The sequence below is a fragment of the Zalophus californianus genome, chromosome 2, assembly GCF_009762305.2.
Source record: "Zalophus californianus isolate mZalCal1 chromosome 2, mZalCal1.pri.v2, whole genome shotgun sequence".
Classification (NCBI taxonomy): Eukaryota; Metazoa; Chordata; class Mammalia; order Carnivora; family Otariidae; genus Zalophus; species Zalophus californianus.
Window position 1 is genome coordinate 138414587 of NC_045596.1, and position 22435 is coordinate 138437021.

Sequence of the window (22435 nt, forward strand, 5' to 3'; positions counted from 1 at the left end):
AAAATGGTCTAAAGGTACAAAGTTCCAACATGATTCTATAGCTAACTATACTACACTATAACTAACTAACTAACTAACTATATATATATACACACACAAATATATATATAGATAGATAGATAGATAGATAGATAGATAGATAGATAGATAGATAGATGGGTGGTTTTAACCTGTCTCTCTAATGACTCAGTATTGAGCATTAGTCTTTGTGTTTATCTGCCACTCATACATCTTCTTTAGTGAATTATCTTTTCATGTTTTTTGTCTACTTTTAAAAAAATTGGTTGGTTTCTTATTGTTTTGTGATTTAATATATTCTACATAGAAGTTCCTTATTTGATATATGCTTTACCAATGTTTTCTCACAGTCTATGCCTTTGACATTTGTTTCTTTCTTTTTTTAATTTTCATTTCTTAACAGTCTCTTTCCTATGGCAGAATTTATTAATTTTCATATGAGGATGAATAAAAAGATGAAGCACTTGAAAAACATACAAAAGAACACTGTGTGAAGCTAAGCAACAGGTTCACTTTTGGATCCTTATACATTTTAAGCAGCATATCATGAAGAAATACAAGCCAAGAGGTTCACTGTCTTTTTTATCCCTATGTATAAAACAGCACCAGGGCACCTGGGTGGCTCAGTCGATTAAGCACCTGCCTTAGGCTCAGGTCATGATTTCAGGGTCCTGGAATCTAGCCCCATGTCAGGCTCCCTGTTTAGTGGGGAGTCTGCTTCTCCCTCTGCATGCCCCATTCTTTAATATATATACACACCATAGCTAACACTGATGCATTATAAACAGGAAAGTTGTTGAGAGTGTAGATCCAAAGAATTTTCATCACAAGGAGAATTTTTTTTCTTTTCTTTTTATTTTCACTATATGAAATAATAGATGTTAACCTATTGTGGTAATCGTTTCATAACATATGTTAATCAAACCATCATGCTGTACACCTTTAAACTTATACAATGATGTATGTCAATTCTTTCTCAACTAAATTGAAAAAAAATAATAAAAATGGATAGGATTTGAAAAAAGTTGGAATTCTGATGCCATAATTTAATTTAAGAGATTTCTGTGTTAATCTTTTACATCTATATTTTTTTCTTCATGACATATGTTAATATTTGTCTTTACAAATTTCCCTTTATTGTATGTGATTCTCCATCAATTTTAAGATCTTTCTAAAGTGATTTATGTCCTCCAAATTACTATAAAGGCTTCTAAAATCTGCCTTTAAGTGTGGTCTTCATGTTATCATAGTCAACACTAATTAAGTTGTTCAAAAATACTGGTTAAAAAAATACCCCAATGAAAAGCACTTAGAATGACATGGATTACAAATCTTTAGATATATCTTTTCATTTATTTGAACTCTCTTACATTTATTATGGAGAGATACAGAATAATGTTTTCCTTTGTTTGGTGGAAATAATCGGCCTAAAAGAAAAGCAAAAGAAAAGAAAGGTTGCAAAAGTCAAAATAAATGATATGTATTACATTCTTTCAATCTACTGGGTCTTTCATAGGAACTAATTAGAGGCAAGGAGACTATCTTATCTTAATATCTGAAGGTAGCTTATAAAAAAGGGGGTAAACTATTCATAATGTTTAGAAATTGAAATAGCAAAATATTTTAACTTTGAAATAACCAGAAGGATTGTAAATTTGTAGGATCAGGAGCCACTCAATTTAATGTCATTCATACTTGACACAGAAGCCTTTGCTTGTTTTCTTTTTATAATATGAAATGCATGAATATTAGATAGAGTCTAGTACATCAAAGTTATGTAGTACGCATCTCATCATGATGAATATTATAACCCTTGAATGCAAAAGCTATATTAGTAACAAAATAAAATCAATAATTTTTACCAAAAGCAGTCAGTATTCAATTACCTCCATGAGGCCACATAAGGCAGTTGTTACAGATAAAATTAAATATATTTGTTTGCTGAAATGGAGGACATTATAATTACCAATATATCTGCCCAGACAAATCAGTATTACTGACAGCACTGCTCTTTTCATCTAGCTCTTCAACTGATAAAGCTCTTATCACAAGTCATTAAAATATTGGCTAATAGATATAAGGAAACAGTTCATTTTGAAAAGAAATGTTATTCACTAAAACTGAATAAAATCTAAGTAAAAGATAGTTTGAAAAAACAAAATCAATTAAAACCCTTCCATTAAAGAAAATTTGACTCTAGGGGCGCCTGGGTGGTTCAGTGGTTAAGCAATTGCCTTCGGCTCAGGTCATGATCCTGGAGTCCCGGGATCGAGTCCCGCATCAGGCTCCCTGCTCGGCGAGGGGCCTGCTTCTCCCTCTAACCCTCCCCGCTCTCATGTACTCTCTCTCTCTCTCATTCTCACTCTCTCAAAATAAATAAATAAATATTTAAAAAAAAAAAAAGAAAATTTGACTCTAATTCCAAATGAACAATGTGGTTCCCTGCAAAGAAAGTCTTCTCTATCTAGGATAAAAATAGATGAACTTACAAAATACAGCAGTGTCTTGTTTAATCACAGAAGGACAACTGAGTATATTCTTTCAGAACTCTTCTTGGGTACATTTCCTGAAAAAGAAAATTTAAATAAACTTAAAGGCTGAAGTTAAAAAAATTAACTATAACAAACTAAGTTTGTGTAATGGAAAGACCACACACATGTTGTACAAACTGTAGGCCTATCTAAATAATCTTTAAACTATATAATATAATAGGGAGTGTTCCTAATGCCATTTGTGCCAACATTCAGGTCATGCGAAAAAATTTCTATCAATTTCTATACAATTCCAAAATATCAAGCTACTTCAGTATGTTAAGAATGAGTCAACTGAAGGTTTGTATTCTAATAAAACAAGTTAAAAACAATTTTTTTGGTATAAGACAAAAAAAAAGTTGTTTATGCTATTTACATACCATTGAACAGCTAAGACAACAGCAACGACTCCAAAGTCAGAGGACACACTAAAAATCAAACTAGAAAACCTGGTCCCAGTTTGATACAGTTGTTTCATGAAGACAGACTGAAATTGACAGAATGTTTTAAACATATGAGGATGAATAAAAAGATGAAGCACTTGAAAAATATACAAAAGAACACTGTGTGAAGCTAAGCAACAGGTTCACTTCTGTATCCTTATACACTTTAAGCAGCATATCATGAAGAAATACAAGCCAAGAGGTTCACTGTCTTTTTTATCCCTATGTATAAAACAGCACCAGGGTACCTGGGTGGCTCAGTCGATTAAGCACCTGCCTTAGGCACAGGTCATGATCTCAGGGTCCTGGGATCTAGCCCCATGTCAGGCTCCCTGCTTAGCAGGGAGTGTGCCTCTCCCTCTGCATGCCCCACCACCGCCCCACTCCTGCTGGCTCTCTCTCTCTCAAACACACATAAATAAATAAAAATCTTAAAAAAGCACCAATTATTCCATCCTTTGTTTTAGGATTCACTCCAATAGAAGGCAAATATGACTACAATATTAAATTGCCTATGTCTGGCTTAAAAGAAATAAGAATGCTAATTGTCCATATAGTGAGCTGGAATCAATCTCTTATAATCTGTCCTTACTCTTTTTTATGTGAAGAAAGATTACAAGGTGGTATTTTAACAAACTATTAGAGGATATTATTGATCATTTTTCAAAGAATATATAACATAACATTGTAGTTGTAGGTAAAATATGATACTTTCATTTCAGAATTGTATCTACTTATAGAATCAATGTACAGGGAGCTAAAGTGTAGGTTGTAATAGTTATTTGAAATAAGCTTGTCTATAGAATTAATAAACTGATTTATGAAAGTCAACTGCTGCCACTAGGAATACACTATAACCATATATGATAGAAAAATGAAATACAAACAATATACAACAAACTGAAAATCAGATAAATCAGAGAAATAATAATAACAAAAAAATTTTTTCCACAATACAGTATATAGAACTAGGAGAATTGCTATTATTTGTAAGTTATTACAATGCAGTTTTAAAAACAAGTCTTCAAATTTATCTCTACTTTCACTAAATATTTTTAAATAAATTGTCCATTTTCAAATACCCAAAATACATAGCGTATGACCAATCAAATATCCATCAACAATTGCAGATTACTCCTTTAACAAATTAAAGAACGATGTCCTTCTTTGGCTCAGAATATTCCAACTACTGTCATCCAGCTTTAACTATGGCTACCTTGTTTTGCTTAAATTAAACTGGATAACTTGAAAATTTTCCATATTTCAGGACCTCATTTTTACAGACTGTATCATGTAAATGGAATTTAGTTATTAAAATCTGAGTTCAAAATACAAAGTATTGTGAAATATCAATGGATCTATTAGCGTAATGGAAACAAATAGAAAACCTAACAAATTGTGCAAGTTATATTGACATTAATTGCATGAGATCACTATTAGGCATTATTGCTTCATCATTTTAGGCTCTCCAAGCTGGCCTTTCAAAAGTTTAATAAACCAGTTGTTTTTCTTCTTCATATGTACTTATCCAACATTTACTTCCTTTTGTATAAATAAAGCATGAAAGTCAACAAAAAAGGAAAGGAGGGAAGGAGCAGGGGGGAGAGGAAGAAAGTTAGGAGAGAGGAAGTAAGGGAAGAAGGGAGAAAGGAAAGAACAAAGCTTACATAAAGAGACATGTGTTGGGGAAAGGAGGGAGTCTGAGACTAAATTATGGTGACCAAGAGTGTTCTTCTATCTTTGGGCATGTGGTGAGGTAGGTGTCAAAATTATAAGTAACTGGGGAGAATCCTGAGAGAGAATTAGTGAATAAAAAACTGTATTGATAAATTTATCCCACAAATAAATTATTCAAGGAGAAGAGGGAGAATGTCATGATTTAATCAACAGATGGTACATAATGCAATTTATCTTTGAAACCACTCTGCCATGATGACTATTGCAGATTCTTTTAGAAAGAGGGGGAATGTAAGTTAAGGGTGAAATTGTTTCACTAAATTGCTGGATGGGTTTGGTTATTCAGGTTAAGCAAAGCACTTCCAAGGGTGGCCCTTTCTTCAAACATTTTTATTTTTATATTTTTTATTATAAATGTTTAATCCAAAATAGTTTATTTGCATACTTATTATGCCAAACTTCTAATAAATGGGAGAAATTGTTCTATTATAATAGAATAGTGTCAGTATACATCATTCCACTTGAGTTTACAAAGGAAGAACAAGTCTAATAAACTAAAGTATAATAATAAAAAATAGTGTTGATTTAATAACATCTATGATAATCTGTGCTTCTAAACAAGTAGCTGGGCTTCAAATTGATATATCCATCAATCTTTATATCTATTTATCTAGTCTATTTACTTTAATATGTATGTAATATATACATATATGTATTCATAAAATTAAAAAAACTCTCACCGCATTAATGCAGCAGTGGCTATATTTAATATATTTTTATAGAAGTTCACATCAACTGTATTATGTTTACAGCAACATTGCTGTAAAATGTACTGCAGAGTCCCCTATCTATGCCTAGAAGCTGCTTCATTATGATACAAAGCATTATGTAACTGTTATCAGTTAATCAGTAGTAATCCAAAAGCAAACACTGACATAGGCTTAAACGAGAGATTACTATATAATGATCCACTCATTATGAAACAATCAAAATATTTAGTGTGGAAATTTGGTCATTAGAAAAATTAAATGTTATGTTAAAATTTGCTGTTATTTTCCAAAGCAAGCTATATATTATATCATATGATGTTATATTATGCTTTATTATTTTCCCTAATGGAAATACAATAAAATTTACAATAAAGTTATTAGAACACAATTGTTATAACAAGCTTATTTTATTATAATTAAAATTATTGAGACAAGAAAACAATGGAAACCTTGCACAAAAAGAAAAAAAAGAAAATTATTTATAACACTGAAAAAAAATTGGAGGTGAGGACTAAATGAAAAAAAAATTGTAGAGGTAAAAACCCTCAGAGCTATTAGTCTTAGCAGAATGTAGTATGAACTATCACTAATGGAACAGGATGTGAAATTATCTCCCACTTCTATGTCTACAATGACTAGTGACTTTCAAGAAAAACTAGCAGAAAAACAAAATCCCGAAAAATTCACCAAACTAAATGTATTCCCTAAAATCCCAAGTTGTGGACAAATTTTAGTACTCATCAATGAGGTATTTTTGCTAAGAATCATTATCTTATAAAAGACAGTTTGCCTTTACAAAAGTCAGCACAGGTAGGAAGTTTTGGTATGTTTGCCATGTTCAGATCTTTTCAAATGAAAAAAAAAATCACTATATGCTGTTTACTTCATGCAAAGAATCTTGTAGTCTGAATATCTGCTGGTATAAACAATATCAATCAGTACTTGAGGATGAGCAATAATCAATTACAGGGAGTAAGTAAACATGAATAAAGTAGACTGAACAGCAATCACAGTGTCAGGTATTAAAAATGTAAATCTCACTTGAGAAAATCAATAACTATTTTTGTTGAAGAACAGACACTAAATGAAAGTAAGAGATGGCATATTTTTGAACATATAATATACATAATTTTGGTTTTGGCAAAGCAAATGTGTTCAGAAGATCATCCAAAAAAGTTTGAGAGTGATAATTGAAATTTTCCACATTTGGCAAAGATCACAGTAAAACTTGATAATATTATGAAAGGATATTTATTCAGACTACAAACACTGGCATCAAGCAACATGACACATATTTAAGAAACGATATATAAAGTTGAATTATTAGATTTATTGCAGAAGTAATTAAGGAAATGCTAAATGTTACTCAAATTATTTTATCTACAGCTCATGATGTAATAAGCTTTGTATAACAAATTATGATTTCTGAGAAATTGATAATTTGAAATTTTCAATATTTGTATGCAAACATTTTTGAGAAATTTTTTCCAGGAGTTACAACAAAACATGATTTTTGCAGATTCCTAGAATTCAGAATCTAGAGGGGAAAACTGATGACTAAGTGGATGTCATAGCTGCCACAAAATATACAAAAAAATAATGGATTTCAGTAAAATTTTGATTTGAGGAAGTGATGCCCAAAGGAAAATTCTAAGGAATTTTAAATTTTTTGTTTTTCTGTCTAGTCTGTAAGCATGAATACTTAATGATACAGCAAGATTTCTTTGACCAGCACTGATATTGTCTTATAAGGCTGAAGATCTTTACAACTTTCTTGGCTTCAATTAAATTTTAGATGTTACTGAAAATTTGTCAACCATAAACATGAAAACATTATGAATATTCAATGCATAAGTTAAATTGATGCTTCATAACAACAAAACTCAAAGCTATCAAGCAATTCTTATAAATCTCTTGATGACAATGCTAGACAATGGTGTGCATACCAAAATATCTGCTTTAAATTTATTTCCTGGTTCTGCATGCTGCACTAAGTAAAAGTAACACTTTAGAACAGGAATCTGCAAACATTTTCTGTAAGTGCCCAGATACTAAATATTTTAGGCTTTGCAAGCTGCATATAGTCTAGGTTGTACTGCATATTCTTGTGTGTGTGTGTGTGTGTGTGTGTGTGTGTGTGTGTTTACAATCCTTTAACAACATTTTAAAAAATTCTTAGTTTATGAACCATACAAAAGCAGGCAATAGTTTGCCAGTTTCTGTTTTAGAGTTTTCTGATACAGGAGCCACTAGTAACATGTAAATTTAATTTTAAGTAATTAAAATTTTAAAAAAAGTTTTTCAGATACAGTAGCCATATTCCAATTTCTCAATAGCCACATGTAAACTTAAATTTAAGCAATTAAAATTAAATAAAGTTAAAAATTATCAAGTTCTCAATAATTCCATAAACTCAATAGGCACATGTACCTATCAGCTACTGTACCAAACACTACAGATAGAAAGCATTTCAAAAAAAAAAAAGTTCTATCGGATAGTACTGCTTTAGTAAAAATATATGCAAGAACCCAATGGGTGTGCATCAGTGTATGGATGTGTATCTCTTATAAGCACTAGGAAAAAATCAAAGTAATAATGGCTGAATCTCTTGACATTGGTACCAACCTCTGCCATGTAGAAAAGACCAGAATTAAAAAGATGACTTAATTTGACTATGAATTCCATTGTTAGTCCATCTTTAACCCAAAATTAAAAGCCATATCAATATGCCAAATCAATGTCTCCTTTAAATAATAGAATAATTTCTACTTTTAAAGAACAGTTTATAATACTAAAATAATTTTAGATCAATGCTTATTCCATTTTAATGGGCATACATATCGTCTAGGGACCTTTTTAAAACATCGATTCTGATGTAGTAGTTTTGAATTGGGCTATAAATTGTGCATTCCTATCAAGTTCCTAAGTGATACTGAAACTGCAAGCCCAAGGACATAGTTTCAGAATACTGTATGCAGTTTAGTGGGTTATGATAAATATAAGTGGAAACTATTTTATACTTTAATATTGACCTAAACTACTAATAATATGTATTCATGAGCAATAATGATATCAGTAACTAAGAAACCTTAAGAAATTCTTTAATGTCTAGCCTGACATTCATTGAAGTATTGTAAAATATTTGCAGTAGTAATTTACCAAATACTTTTAAATATGTTTTCTCAGAATATCCCATATCCTTTGTCAAATGTAAATGTAACTTTTCAAAATTAAAATTATTAGAAAGTATTTTTTCTGCAAAAAGATTATCAAATATACCAAACTTTAAAGTAGAAAATTCAATATGGGAGCATATAAATATTGAAACTGTCTAAATAATTGAATTGTGAATTTCTGATTTCCATGATAAAATTTCAGTTGCCTCAATCTGAATCTCTTTATGTGTCCTCCAAAAAATAGAATTCAATAAGGTTATAAAACAAAATCACCCATATCTTACAGCATAATTAAAAGATAGCTATAAAACTTTCAATAACTAAGTGAATATTTGGAATCAATATTGACAGTTTACATCCATTCCTAAGCAGAGGTAGATTCAGAGTACAGAACTGGGGTGAGTAGAGTCCCAAGAGTGATAGAACACAGAAAACATCAACTAGAGTACATAATTGTAGGTAGAGAAAAAGATGATTTAAGCAAAGAGATAAATAGAAGCAAACAATCCATAATACATATAATTAGGGTCACTAAAGAAGAAAAATAAAATAATGAGAGAGAAGTAATATTTTAAAATATAATTCAAGAAAATATTTCAAAAAAAATGTTATCTTTATCTACTGGAAGTGTCAATCTGTACTTGAAAAAATAGTTAACTACAAGACATATGCTAATAAGTATTCTAATAGAATTATTAAATTTTGAGATATAAAAAAAATCCTCTGGACATACAGCAAAGAAGAAGTGCTTCACAGAGAAACAAAAGAAAATTTGGTTGACCATAGAATTCTTGATAGAAATATGCAAAATAAGGAAACATTGGAGAAACATTATCAGTGAAGTAATGAAAGGTGTGAGATGATTTTATATACAACTACGTTATGTTTAAGCATCAAGGTTTAGGAAAACAATATTAAGCTTTCAAGTACTTAGGGGATGCTATACTCATAAACCTTTACTTGAACAGAGCTCTAGCTAATCAAGAGATGATTAGGGAAATTTTGACAAATGAACACTGTATATATTTATTTGTGAACCAAAGAGGAAAAGATAGGTTGGGATGTTTGTGGAAGAATAGTAAGCAAAGGTCATGAACTTAGACAAGTAGAAATAATTCAACTATGAAATGAGAAGACAAGCAGGAGAGAAAAAGACTAGAATGATTGGTACATAGAAAGTATGTAAAAAAATGGATATTACTTAACACTAAAGCTAACAAACCAAATAACAGAAAGATAAGTAAGGGAAGTAGTGAGAGAATTGTAACAAGTATTAGGACAAATATAATTGCTAGAATAAAAATGTAAATCTTGCTAAATTAAAAAAAACACACAAAATAGTATACAGAAAACCTAATGAATGAAACAGTAATATAAAATGTAATACACACAATAAGTTGATTTTGTAAGACAGAGCTGAAAACAAACATATTAGTGACTTCAATAAATGTAGAGGTTCTTAATTCACCTTTAATGTTTTTAAAGCAAAATTCTATTCTGAATATAAGATCCACACATAAACAAAATGGATTTAAAAAAGCAAAATATAAAAGGATACGCAAAGGTATTTTAGTCAATGCAAATTAAATGAAATGCCAGTCAAATGTAGTAATTTTCAATTCTAATATAAGGCAGTAAAATTCAGACCCAAAAACACTAAAACAGGCAACAAAACAAAAAGCACACAGAATAGGGATGCCTGGGTGGCTCAGTGGGTTAAGCGGCTGCCTTCGGCTCAGGTCATGATCCCAGGATCCCGGGATCGAGTCTCACATCAGGCTCCTTGCTCAACAGGGAGCCTGTTTCTCCCTCTCTCTCTCTCTGCTTGTGCTCTGTCAAATAAATAAAATCTTTAAAAAAAAAAAAGCACACAGAATAGATAAGCTATAGTGCCAATGGTCAAAAATAACAATGAAGATATAAAAGTTATAAATACCTGAATGAACCAACACCACAACCACCTTCAAAATAAACAAGTTCAAGTAGATTGAGGGAGAAATTGGTAGAAAAACACTAACAGTAAAAGATGCTCAGAAAAAAACACAAGTGGGAAAATAAATACATAAAGATATATATAACCTTAAAAAGCTAATTAATAAGAGTTTTATACACACCAAAAATAGAAGGCACACACGTCTTCATATTAGTACAAACTGGCCAAACAATTAAAAAAACCTTAGCAAGTCTCACAGTAGAAATAATACAAACAATATTCCCTAGTCACAATGCAATAAAACTAAAAAATAATAACACAAATTGTTAAAATCTGACACTCAAAACTTTTAAAAACTTATTTACTCAATTCCAGACTTGAAGGGAAAATTTGTGCCAAAATTAAAACATTTTTAAAAATAATGATAGTGACATCTTAGGATGTCAAATTTATGGTATATAATAAAAACATTAATCAAAGAAAATTCATATCTTTAAATATATAGGTCAATACAAATAAAAAAATGTTTAAATGAGCCAAATTTGAAATTCAACAACTTGGAAAACAGTAAACCAAAAGGAAGGAAAAAAATAAAAACAATGCAAACACTAAGGTTAAATATTTTATAAAGAAGTAATAATAAATTATCCTTTGAGAAAAAAATGAAAACATCAAAACCATGAGCTAAAGAATAGGAGCTAGAAATCATAGGAACACCAACCGATAAATAAGAACAACATAATAACCTTTGAAACTGATGATGTTCAAAAATCCTAAGATATTTTGCACAAGTATATGCAAATAGATTGGACAACCTAGCTGAAATGCATCATTTCATAAGAAAATATATTTTACAGAAATTGACAGCAGCGGAGAAAAACACTTCCACTTTCAAAGAAGGAATAAAACTATAAAACAAATGCCACACACAAAAGAACCAGGCCCAGAGATTTTCACAGATGAAATCAATCAAATCTTCAAAGACCAATTAATTCTGATGCTATTAAATTGTTCCTGAGAATACACAAAAGGACATTTCCAATTATTTTTTATGAAGTGAACATAATACCAATGCTTGATAAAATTGTACTACATAAGAAAACCACAAATCAATCTATAGGTCTATTCACAAAAAATAATTTAAGTCATCCAAGTAAAATATTAGCAAACAGAATCTAGTTGCACATTAAAAAACTAAACGCATTTTCCAAAGTGAGATTTATTCCAGAAATGCAAGGATGGTTCAGTATTAGGAAATGCATTAAACAATTCATCATATAAATAGATGTATGGAGGAAAACATTATGATCATCTTAAGTGCTGAAAATATTTTTCTCATTCAACATTCATTTTATTGTTTATTTATTATTTATTCATATTTATTATTTGAGAGAAGGAGGGGGGCAGAGGAAGAGGGAGAGAAAGTCACAAGCAGACTCCGTGCTGAGTGTGGAGCCTGACATGGGGCTCCATCTCATGACCCTAAGAATATGACCTGAGCTGAAACCAAGTCAGATGCTCAAAAGACTCTGCCACCCAGGCACCCCATTCTTTTTTTTTAATTGAAATTCTAGTTAGTTAACATGTACTGTAATATTGGTTTTATGAGAAGAATTTAGTGATTCACCACTTACATATAACACCCAGTGCTCATCACAAGTGCCCCCCTTAATACCCATCTCCTATTTAGCCCACCCCCTGCCCACCTCTTCTCCAGCAACCCTCAGTTTGTTCTCTATACTTAAGAGTGTCTTATGGTTTGCCTCCCACTCTTTTTTTCCCCTTCCCCTTGTGCATCTGTTTTGCTTCTTAAATTCCACAGATGAGTGAAATCATGGTATTTGCTTCCCTGACTGACTTATCTTGCCTAGTATAATACACACTAGCTCCATCAACGTCATTACAAATGGTAAGATTTCATTCATTTTGATGGCTGAGTAATATTCCAGTGTGTGTGTGTGTGTGTGTGTGTGTGTGTGTGTGTGTGTGTGTGTGTGTGTGTGTGTGTGTGTGTGTACCACCTCTTATTCATCCATTCAACAGTCTAATGGACATTTGGGCTCTTTCTATAATTTGTCTATTGTTGATAATGCTGATGTAAACATCGGGGTGCATGTGCCCCTTTCAAATCAGTATTTTTGTATCCTTCAGGCAAATACCTAGTAGTGCAATCGCTGGGTCATAGGGTAGTGCTATTTTAAACATTTTGAATGTTGAAAGTTTCTGTTTCCCAGAGTGGCTGCACCCGTTTGCATTCCCACCAACAGTGTAGGAGGGTTCCCCTTTCTCCACATCCTTGCCAACATCTGTTGTTTCCTGTCTTGTTAATTTTAGCCGTTTTGACAGGTGTGAGGTGGTATCGCATCATGCTTTTGATTTGTATTTCCATGATGATGACTGATGTTGAGCATCTTTTCATGTGTCTGTTGGCCAGCTATACATCTCCTTTGGAGAAATGTCTATTCATGTCTTCTGCACATTTCTTAACTGGATTGTTTGTTTTCTGGGTATTGAGTTGATAAGTTCTTTATAGATTTTGGATACTAACCCTTTATCAGATATGTCATTTGCAAATATCTTCTCCCATTCTGTAGGCTGCCTTTTAGTTTTGTTAATTGTTTTCTTCACTGTGCAGAAGATTTTTATCTTGATGAAGTCCCAATAGTTCATTTTTGCTTTCGATTCCTTTGCCTCTGGAGACAGGTCTAATAAAAAATTGCTACAGCCGATGTCAAAGAGGTTGCTGCCTGTATTCTCCTCTAGGATTTTGATGGTTTCCTGTCTCACATTTAGGTCTTTCGTCCACTTTGAATTTACTTTTGTGTATGGTGTAAGAAAGTGGTCCAGTTTCATTCTTTTGCATGTAGCTGTCCACTTTTCCCAACACCATATGTTGAAGAGACTTTTTTCCATTGGATATGCTTTCCCTGCTTTGTCGAAGATTAGTTGACCATACAGTTCTGGGTCCATTTCTCGGTTTTCTACTCTGTATATCTCTTTTTGTGCCAGTACCATACTGTCTTGATGACTCCAGCTTTGTAATATAGCTTGAAGTCCAGAATTGTGATGTCTCCAGGTTGCTTTTCTTTTTCAAGACTGCTTCAGCTATTCAGGGCCTTTTGTGGTTCCATACAAATTTTAGAATTGTTTGTTCTAACTCTGTGAAAAATGCTGGTGGTATTTTGATAGGGATTGCATTAAACATGCAGATTACTTTGGGTAGGATAGGTATTTTAACATATTTGTTCTTCCAATCCATGAGCATGGGATGTTTTTTCATTTCTTTGTGTCATCTTCAGTTTCTTTCATAAGTGTTCTATAGTTTTCAGAGTACAGATCTTTTACCTCTTTGGTTAGGTTTATTCCTAAGTATCTCATGCTTTTTGGTGCAATTGTAAATGGAATCAATTCCTTGATTTCTCTTTCTTCTGCTTCATTATTGGTGTATAGAAATGTAACAGATTTCTGTATGTTGATTCTGTATCCTGCAACTTTGCTGAATTCGTGTATCAGTACTAGCAATTTTTTGGTAGAGTCTTTTGGGTTTTCTACATAAAGTATCATGTTATCTGCAAAGAGTGAAAGTTTGACTTCTTCCTTGCCGATTTGGATGCCTTTTATTTCTTTTTGTTGTCTGATTGCTGAGGCTAGGACTTCCAGTACATGTTAAATAACTATGGTGAGAGTGTACATTCCTGTCTTATTCTTGACTGTAAAGGAAAAATTCTCAGCTTTCTCCCACTGAGGATTATATTAGCTGTGAGTCTTTCATATATGGCCTTTATGATGGCCATGTTCCCTCTATCCTTATTTTGTTGAGGGTGTTTATCAAGAATGGTGTTGTACTTTATCAAATGCTTTTTCTGCTTCTACTGAGAGGACCATATGGATCTTATCCTTTCTTTTATTAATGTGGTGTATCACTCAACATTCATTCTTAATAAGGTCATTATCAATAGCAATTGATAAATACATACTTAATGATAAAATTACCTACCACCCAAAAGTCACTGTAATTCCCTTTCTGCATTACAGGCTCAGAACGACAGTCAAGCTCATGAGACACAATAGACTTTAACCAAGACCAACTTTAAGGTAAGAGAGGATAGAGACTGATAAAAGTGTCAGTTATACGATGAATAATATACAAGAATCTAATGTATAACGCTGTGACTATAGCTGATAAAACTGCATTGTATAATCATAAATTGCTGAGAGTAGAACTTAAATGTTCTCACCAAATAAAACAAACAGCAACAAGAAAAACCCTAAGTGATAGATGTGTTAATTAACTCCACGGAAGGAATTCACAATGTATATGTATATCAAATCATCCTGTAATACATTTTAAATATCTTACAATTTTATTTGTCTCAATAAAGCTGGAGGACAAAAAGCATAGACTAGAAATAGAAAACAGAGCACACACATCAAGGGTCTTGTAAATCCCAGGCACAATATCTGATATCAACAATCACTCCTGGAATACTCATGTTTCTGAGAAATGGGGCTAGGTAGGTAAGGATGGGTTAAAGAGGTATGAACCATCTCAGCTCAGGGAAGCCAGTGACTTTGGTGTCCCTTCAGTTTTTATACTTCAGTCTCAATCTCTTATGCTGCTACTTATCCCTAATTTATACTTATAGAAAGAAAATTCCAATTACCTGGTATAGAGTTCTCCCTTCAAAAAATAATAACCTTAAAAGAAATTCTCATTTATGTTGGATCTGGTATACACCTATATATTTCCTGAGTTTATGAATTAATGTTATAAGAAGTTTGAGTAAGGTCGCTTCTCAGCCAGTAGGGTCAAAGGATTAATTTTAATTCTGTTCTTGACTCTTTCATTCAAGGCAACATTTTAATGGGGGAATTATTAAACTTTCTTACTAAAGTTAAGACCCAAGAAAATGATGCTTACTACAAATGGAATTAGTAACAAAAGCAATCAGATAAGAGAAAACAATTAGAAACATAAGCATTGAAAAGAAAGAGGCAGATCAATATCTATTTGCTGGTAATGAAAATCCAAGGGCTGAAACTATGCTAAATCCAACAGTGTAAAAACAAAAAATTTAGTAGGACAGGAAAACATAAAATTGACATTCAAAATTAATACCTTTCATATATATTTCCAGATATGATGCAAGGGAATATCTCAAATAAAAAGAAAACAAAATCAAATGATTAGGAATAAATTTATCAGGAAAAGAATGCAATCTATACAAAGAAAACTTCAAATTACTTATGAAATATGCAATACAAGCATAAAGCAATAATTTTTATCTGTTAATATATACATTTTTAAGTATCCCCCAAGACTGCTGAGAACTTTTTTGTTTGATGAAGCTGCAGCAAGTTATTCATCCAGAATATCTAGCTCAGATAATTAATGAAGGTGGCTACTCTAAACAACAGCTTTTCATTGTAGGCAAACAGCCATATACTGGAAGAAGATGCCATCTAGGGTCATCTAGGACTTTCATAGCTAGAAAGGAGAGGTCAATGCTTGATTTCAAAGCTTCAAAGGATGGGCTAACTCTCTTGTTAGGTGCTAACGCAGCTGGTGACTTTAAGCAGCAGCTAATGCTCATTTACCATTCTGGAAATCTTGGAGCCCTTAAGAATTATGGGAAATCTACTCTGCCTGTGCCCTATAAATGGAACCACAAACCACAAAGCCTGAATTACAGCGCATTTGTTTACAACATGGTTTACTGAATGTTTTAATCCCACTGTTGAAACTTACTGCTAAAAAAAAAAAGATTACTTTTAAAATATTACTGTTCATTGACAATGTACCAGGTTACCCAAGAGCGCTGATGGGAAGGACAACAAGATTAATGTTGTTTTCATGCCTGCTAACACTATATCTATTCTTCAGCCCATGGATCAAGGAATAATTTTAACCTTCAAGCCTTCTTATTTAAGAAATACATTTTGTAAGGCTATAGCTGCCGCAGATAGCTTAGATGGACCTGAGCAAAGTAAACTGAAAACCTTCTGGAAATGATTCACCATTCTAGATGCCATTAAAAACATGTGATTCATGGGAAAAGGCCAAGATATCAACATAAATAGAAGTTTGAAATAAGTTGATTTTGACCCTCATGGATGGCTTTGAGAAGAGAAGTCTGAAGATGGTACTGAGTTGCTGGAATCTCATGATAAAACTGAAAAGAATGAGGATTTGATTCTTATGGATGAGCAAAGAAAAGTGGATTCTTGGGATGGAATCTACTGCTGGTGAAGATGCTGTGAAGATTGTGGAAATGACAACAAAGAATTTAGAATATTATAGAAGCTTAGTTGATAAAGAAGTGGTAAGGCTTAAAAGTATTGATTCCAATTCTGAAAGAAGTTCTACTGTGAGTAAAATGCTATCAAACAACATTACACGCAACAGAGAAATCATTTGTGAAAGGAAGAGTCAGTGGATGTGGCAAACTTCATTGTTGTCTTAGTTTTTCAAATTGCCACAGTCACCCCAACCTTCAGCAACCACCACCCTGATCATATGGCAGCCATCAACATCAAGGCAAGACCTTCCACCAGCAAAGAGATTATGACTCACTAAAAGCTCAAGAGATAGTGAGCATTTTTTAACAATAAAGTACTTTTTAATTAGGATACATACATTTTTTAGACATAATGCTATTGGACACTTAATAGACTATAGTATAATATAAACAACTTTTATATGCACCGGGAAACCAAAAAATTCATTTGACTCACTTAATTGAGATATTTGTTTTGTGGTGGTGGTCCAGAACCAAATGTACAGTTATCTCCAAGGTATGCCTATATACAAATGACCTTTAAACACATGAAACGATGCTCATATACTCATAATAAAAAAATACAACTTAAAAATATCCTAAGGTACTATTTCTCATCTATCAGGTTGGGAAAACAAAACCAAAAACAAAAACCCTGAGAACACACTTTGGCAGAGCTGTAAGGAAACAACGTATGCACACAAATATGTTGCTGGTAAGAACTCAGAATGGTAAAATCTCTGCAATACCCTACAAAATTGTGCATGGATTTACCCATTGACCCAACAATCCCACTGCACACTAAAGATACTCTTCTGCAAACGTGAAATAACATACACAATGTCCTGTGATCCACTTCCCCTTATGGACCTCTCCCTCTACTGGGCTCCAAAACCCAGCGTAGGATTCCTCTCTTCATGTAGCCACTCTGTTCACCACAGAGTCCAATATCTTGTAGTAGGCCAGCACCACCCGCTACCAGGTAGGCTCTCTCTTTACCTTTCTTAAACTCCCAACACCCTGCTCTATTGTCTCACAGCTCAACCCCCACTCTGTATAAATGCCTACCTTGTTTGGTTCCACCTACTAGCTTTTGAACTGGATTGTTTAGAATGTGAAGGAAAGTGAAGTAAGGGGAAGATAAAGAGGGCAGGTCTTTAGATTTTTAAATACTTCTATTAACTAAAAGGTTGTAAGGCCCCTAGGAGAAAAGGTTGGCAGAGAGAAGCCCAAAATGTTATTTTAGCAAAATATTAGCCCATCTAGAATGTGCATTTTTTGCACCGGGAATAGTAGTGATTAAGATGAGGGAAGAAGAGCTCTTGTCACAATGAATGTAATTTATCATTTAAAAATACAAATTCAGGGGAGCCTGGGTGGTTCAGTTGGTTGAGCATCTGACTCTTGATCTCAGCTCAGATCTTGATCTCAGAGTCATGAGTTCAAACTCTGCATTGGGCTCCAGCTGGGCACAGAGCCAGATAAATAAATAAATAAAGTTTAAAATAAATAAAAATACAAATTCATAATTATAAATAATTGTAAATCTAACTCATTTTAAAACTTGATAAAGCAGTTTTATAATAGTTTGATAACACTTTTTAAAAACATATAGTTCAAAAAGCATATAGTTCAAAATATATTAATAAAAAATTAATGTATTTTAGCAGTAAAAATTTGTACTTTTCCTATGTATGTTGTAGGTAAGCAAAAATAGAAATCTATTTGAGACTTTCCTTCTAATTTTGTAGCTGAAATAAATATCTGAGAATAAATTATCCAAAGGGATGGCAAAATCTCAGAGGTGGTCACTGAAAAGTACAGTGATATGCATTTCCACTTACTTATTTTAACTTTTCTTTGAATTAGTTGATTATCTGATTTTATTATGTACATAATGATTTTTTTCATTATGTCATTTTTATTATACATAAATGTTGGCTCAATGTAGATTTTTTTCCCATGGTTTCTTCAATGTCAGTAAATACAATCAAATGTTAAAGGTTTTTTTTTTTTTAAGAAAGTCCTGTTCTAAATAAATTTCCAGTTTTAACATTTTTCTAAAATCATCATATTTATTTTAGAAAGTAAATGCTATATTACCAAATTTTGATCAAGTGTAGTTGTGATGTACAATCCAGAGTTTTGTAAAAGCATTTATAATAAATTAGAATAATGTTTTGAATAAGATTCATTAGAATGCAAAAATCATGCATTACTTTTATAAACTTTATCATTTTAAATTTAAGCACCAATGATAACTGGAAGAAAAAATAGAATAAGATATTTTTAAAATAAACGTATTTTAAGCACATATGAATTTTAGTTTCTTTATAACAGTTCACCATAATAGAATGTTAAAGCATTTTTCAAATTAATTATGCTTTGAAAACAGTTATTAAGATATGGATGTATATTCAAAGGTACAAAAGCAATTTTAAATTCAAATACCGGATGTTATGGATGTTTTGGCTTCATAAGAAAGACAGATTATGCAGGAAGCAGTTTATTATTCTTTTCTCACCCAAGATTTCAAATACCAACAATGATTTCATTTATAATTTCACTTTATTTCTTTGTTTTAAATAAATGTGCTTAAAGCTACAACATCATTGTTTTAACTGTGTATAGATAATACAATAATAAAATATTGAGATGAAGTGTTATAATAAAACCTGCATAGTGCTGTAATTAGTGAAGAATTTTTTTAAGAATCTCTTATTATCTTCACAACACCCTGTGAAGCTTTACCCATTCTCTAACTGGAAAACTGAGGCTTAGAGAGATTAAATGACTTCCAAACACTTTGGCTGTAAGTGACCCCCCTGGAAAGAGATCCCAGGTTGGCTGATTTTGGCTCACTGTTCTTTTCAGTAAACCATAATTCTCTCAGCATAAATTAACAAGTTAATTGATGTAGTTATGTGTTATAAATATGAAATAAATGGACTTGATTTTTTTCTTCCCACTAAAATTCAAAATTTAAAAGCTTTTATTTCATTTAACTTTCTAGGATAGACTTCTTTCACAATGATTAAAAAAAGTGATTATCCATCATTTCTTTGTCTACAGACAGGAGAGTAGTGATTCTATAAAATAATGTGACTCATTCTCTTCTTTGGATTTTAAGCATGATTCAAATACCATGTGAAAATCACATATCTTCTTGTAAGCATAAAGGACTGTATATGCAATATCTAGACTCCATAATGAAAATTGTGGGGGATTCTCAAAAACCAGGCCCCTTCCAAATTACTGCAAATGCTGTCCTTGAAGTGCTAAGGTGGTTTCCCTGGGAGAGTGAGCTCACTTGGGAGACTGGGAGCTAAAATGCCATTGGGGGTTGCCATGGGATACAGTTTTACAAGAGCATTTGCAGAGCAGATGGAAGGAAGCTAAATAAAATATACTCAGGTACAAAAAGAGAAATTTTCTGTTTATTTTGCCATTAAATAATGGAAGAACTTGAACATTTGTCTATGGGAGTAAATTCCTCCTGTCAGAGCAAATTACATTTGGCATTTGGAAATACAATCACATAATTGTAAACCTAATTTGCTTTAAATCTTGAGAGCAGTTTTTATAATGGCATCATAATGTTCATCAAGAAAAAAGATAGTTTCTAAGAACTGACTGAGAAAAACAAATTAATGTTATATTTTACTAATATAAATTTATACTTTCCTCTTTTGAATGATTATAGGTAAACAGAAACAGGAACTATTTATGGCTGTCCTTCTAGGATCTGAACCTGGAAATTCTAAGAATTAATTATCAAAGAAAATAGCAAAGCCTTTAAAATTCTACTGATGATGGCCTTGTTTACAAACTAGTTTCCTATAACTGTTAGTCTGAGTAGCTATGGATACATCATTTTGCTCTATAAAACAGCACCATTTTAATTAGTATAGCTCTTGAGTGGCCTTCAGCGAATTAACTAGCTTTTCATAAAAATGTAATTTCTTACATGAAATTTGTGTATTGAATACATATGACACATTCCATGTAAATTTCTACTTAAAAAAGCAAATGAATTTTTCAGGAATGTGTTGACTAATTAGTCCTCGTCAAAAAAATTATAAGAGAATATTCACTTATAAATCCTATTAATACTAATATTATTACTAGTATTAATACTAATTTTTGAATTACTACTTGAAATGTACTAGCTTCTAAAAGTAAGAAATCCTACACAGAATAGTCAACAGAATAAATTAAAACAAAATAAACAAAAACCTGGAGCTGCCTGTGTGCTAGTAGTATAGATGATTCAAGAGAGACAAATTGTTGTGAGACAGAAATCGAATGATAAAATAACGCTTCCTTCCTACCTTCCTTCTTCCTTCCCCTCCTGTATTCATTTATTTCCTCCTTCCTTCCTTCCTTCCTTCCTTCCTTCCCTCCCTCCCTCCCTCTCTTAACTTCCTTCCGTTTGCTAGGATTTAGAATGTTCAGGTTAACATTATTAGCAAGAATGCACTATAGATGATTTTCTTCATGTTGCATCATATCAGAAAGTAAAAACTTATTACATTGTCCTACTATTTGTGATAATCAACTATAGATGTACTCATTTGGCTAAGATAATGACTGGCAGTTCTGACCACTGTAAATATACATTTTCCTTTTGCAGTCTATGCTGGATTTTTCTGCCAACATTTGAATATCCTATTCCCCAACAATCACTGACATAATGGTTTTAGCATTAATTGATGACCTTTCCCTGAATCAGTTATAAAAGTTGAATTTCCAATTCTATCATTCCATATACATTTATATCTAGCACATCTTTGACAAAAATTTTGTCTTTTTTCCCCTTTCTCCTACCTGCATATGTATGTATGTATGCAAATATGTATTTATTATCATTAGAGTTCATTAATTTTTTATACCAGATATTATAATCAATTGTAGACATTATCATTTGGGGATGCTCATGTCATGTATGTTTCCAGTAGGAACATCTTCAAACTGGGTTATCATTCCTCTGAACATGATCCCATTAGTCCTTAAACTTCCTTAATTTTTAGTAGAATACAACATCCCAAGCACTACTTGTACTGTGGTTGCCTCAGACCTGAAATCAACTGTCTAAGAAGGAAGAAAAATAAATTATCTGATGGGTGCATTTGAAAGAAGGAACCAGGAAAATGCAGCTAAATCCCTTCAGAGTTCACTTCCTAAGTAGGTCTCAGCATGATGTATGCCTTTCAGAGTGCTCTCATCCACTGCAGTCAAGGGTCTGCCCCTGTAGAGGAAGATGTGGTTGCCCAACTAAGCCAATGACCTGATGGAAAAATTTAATGTGGGAGTACAGACCCATTATATCTGTGGATTTAAACTATGTATTCCAATGTAGCTTTTATCAAGAATGAAACTGTTATTTTTTTTCATCTCCAGTCATCATGTTCCCTCTATCTCTTAACTGGTTGTGAACTTGGACAAGGAAGATAAATATCCTTTTACTGGATTCAAAATCATTATAGACTTTTTTTTAACTAAAAGTTTCATCACATCAAAATATAAACAGAAACACATGCACATACATGCAACAAAAATTTTACCTAAAAGAAAGTGATGTACTTATGATATACTCTAATGTCCAAAGA

The 22435-nt window shown here is 32.2% G+C and overlaps 1 protein-coding gene across 2 annotated transcripts in view; it reads right to left on the reverse strand.

Moving 5' to 3' along the window:
- MARCHF1 (membrane associated ring-CH-type finger 1) overlaps positions 1-22435 on the reverse strand; it is an 848690-nt gene that overhangs the window by 564786 nt on the left and 261469 nt on the right. For both annotated transcript variants that reach the window (XM_027598174.2, XM_027598175.2), the window contains one exon: positions 2508-2584. The gene's annotated coding sequence lies outside the window, so the exon portion shown is untranslated. The remainder of the gene's footprint in view (positions 1-2507; positions 2585-22435) is intronic.